General features: G+C 47.7%; 1 pseudogene; it reads left to right on the forward strand.

Annotated features, from left to right (window-relative positions):
* Positions 1-203: 203 nt before the first annotated feature.
* LOC119345619 lies at positions 204-1,234 on the forward strand (annotated as a pseudogene).
* Positions 1,235-2,767: the final 1,533 nt, after the last annotated feature.

Below are 2,767 nucleotides of genomic sequence, written 5' to 3' on the forward strand. Positions count from 1 at the left end.
CTGGTTGGTCTGGATCAAATATACGAACAGATCTAGTATATTTCCGTATATATTTGCAACAAGAATCAATTAGCATGCGGCGCCTCCCGATATTTTCCCTTCTTCGTCGCCAATCGCCAAAACAAACTCCTCCGCGGCTCCGCCGAAGAAGTCCATATAAACTCAGCAACGCATCGATCTCACGTACTGGTGGCAGGTGAGTGATGAAGATCGACCCTAACATGGGCAAGGATGAGATCACGAGCTGCAACGGCCGCAGCAAGAGGAAAGGAGAAGAGGGCGACGTCGGCGCCGGCGCCGGCGCAAGGAGGAGGCAGAAGCAGAATGTCACCATGGCCATGGATGTCCTGGACTGCCCCGTCTGCTCCAAACCCCTCCGTTTTCCCATTTACCAGGTAAAAGCAGAGATAAGATTTAGATCTATAACTATATATATGCACACATACATGACACCTGTACAACATAGGATCAGAAATAATGTTTTTATCAAAATGCCGCAGTGCTCCGTGGGGCATGTGGTCTGCTGCTCCTGCCGCCAAGGGCTCCCGGAGAGTAAGTGCACCCTGTGCTCCGGCGACGTCTCCGAGACATGTGACGCTATGGAGCGGATCGTCGACAGCGTCTTTGTCCCCTGCAAACACGGATGCGCCAAGGAGATCAACTACCACCAGCAGGAGGAGCACGAGAGGGAGTGCCCCGCTGGCCCGTGCTTCTGCCCTGTCCCTGGCTGCGGCTTCTCAGGGCCGACCGCCACGCTCCAGGACCATTTCACCGGCCTCCACAACAGCACAAGTGGCCGATGAAGAGTTTCGAGTATTTCGTGCCGTTCTTCCTCCGCGTAGTGCGTCCAGGATCTCAAGTCCTCAGCTGCGGAGACGGACTACTCTTCGTGCTCACGGTGGGGCCGCCGGTGGAGCCCCTCGGCCGCGCGGTGTCCCTCGTCTGCGTCCGGCCGAACGCGCTGGATTCCCCGGTTGGATGCTCTGTGTGCTTCTCTTGCTTCGCCGGCCATTACCAGGTCTCGTCGCTGGATGTCGAGACCTCGTCCCTGGCCGATGGGCTGCCGGCACAGTGCTTCTGTATCTTGCCCAAGGTTGCTGGTGACAAAACTGACGACGTCGTGCTTTGGATCACCATGGATACAATTTTCCCTATTGACGATGATGAGCTGTACGAGGAGGATGATGATGACGACGACAGCTACGAGGACGATGAAAATGAGGATGATGATTGATTCGTCTATAACAGTCTATTGGAGGATCGATCACGATATGCTCAATATTTTGTTTAGAGGAATTTCGTGTTGAAATAGGAATTTTATGCAATTCTCGGACTTTACATTTGCATGTTCCCTGTTTCCATGAAGCAGGTTATGCATGCTTTACTCAGGTTAGTCGCCGGATCCGCTAGTAATATATAGTACTCCTTCGGATTCAAAATAAGTGGTGTGGTATTAGACCAAATTTAAATTAAAACCACGGTACTTATTTTAGATCCGAGGGAATAGTGGTTACTATATACTGCAAACTAGTTTGTGTGTGAGAGTGATTTTTCTGTCATGCATGAGATATATCATGCATCTATCCGCGGTCGTCTGTTTGCTTTGAAATTCATGATATGTTATTCCGGTGTCTAAATATTCCACTGATACACGATTCCCCATAAATATTAAGACGTTGCTACAGCTTGACACGCGGCATCCGCTACACACGCTGTTGACGGATCCTGATCCTGAAACATTGGTGCGCCGTATGTAGCGCATGACATATTCCGTAAATTTTTTTTTATTTGGGCTGGAGAGACGCTGAACCTACGGACAGCTATAGGATATTTTTTTTAAATTAGTTACAGGATTAAAGTTATGAGGTGAGGTTTGTGTTGTTGATGTATAAATGTATTGCTTAGTTTTTTTATTAGATCGATCTTTTGGTTGTATTGGCTAGAACATGCACTTCTACATGGTATTGGAGCCAAGAGGTCTTGAGTTCAAAATATGGCTGATGAAATTAAATTGCAGCCCACTTCCGGTCTACGTTTAGGGCCGAGGTAGCCACGCGTGAGGAGGAGTATTGACGTATAAATATAATGTATTGCTTAATCTCGTGTGTTTGGTGGTTGGCTGAGTACATGTGTGGTAGTAGAAGTTGGGCCTCAGATCTATTCTACTAATTTGTGTCATTCTGTGTTGTTTGGTGGTTGGGCTAGAAAGCAGCCATATGCCTATAGGAAAAACGGAAATTTCATATTCACGGAAGCGGAAAGTTTCGTTTCCATGTCCGTTCCACGGAAAACACCGTTCCATTTTTGTTTCTATTTCCGCATAAAAAAATTTATTTTCACTTTCATTTTGCAAATTTCTGTTTTCGTTTTCATATTTCCTCTCCATTTTCATATTTTCTTCGAAAAAGCGAAAAGTTTTCACTCAGTTTTCATCCCTAATTTGAACCCATGTCTAAAGGCCAACGCTCTACGCCGGTAGACCGGTCGCCGCGCACCCCGTAGATAAAATGCCATGTGCCGTTAGATCATCTCTTCCGTCTTTTCAATCTGAACCTTCTTGATCTGAACATAGGCAGTGTTTCTTGATCTCTGAACCTTCTCGATCCACCCACACATAAAAAATCAACCTCAAGCAGCTCGTAGGCAAACCATGCCGCCCGCGGTCGTCTTTGGCACCGTGCTCGCCGCCCACCTGCGCGCCCGTGCTCGTCCTTGTTGAGTTTAGTCCCACATCGATTGTGGGAGGAGACATAACACCATTTATAAG

This window comes from Triticum dicoccoides, unplaced genomic scaffold (genome assembly GCF_002162155.2).
Source record: "Triticum dicoccoides isolate Atlit2015 ecotype Zavitan unplaced genomic scaffold, WEW_v2.0 scaffold259484, whole genome shotgun sequence".
Taxonomy (NCBI): Eukaryota; Viridiplantae; Streptophyta; class Magnoliopsida; order Poales; family Poaceae; genus Triticum; species Triticum dicoccoides.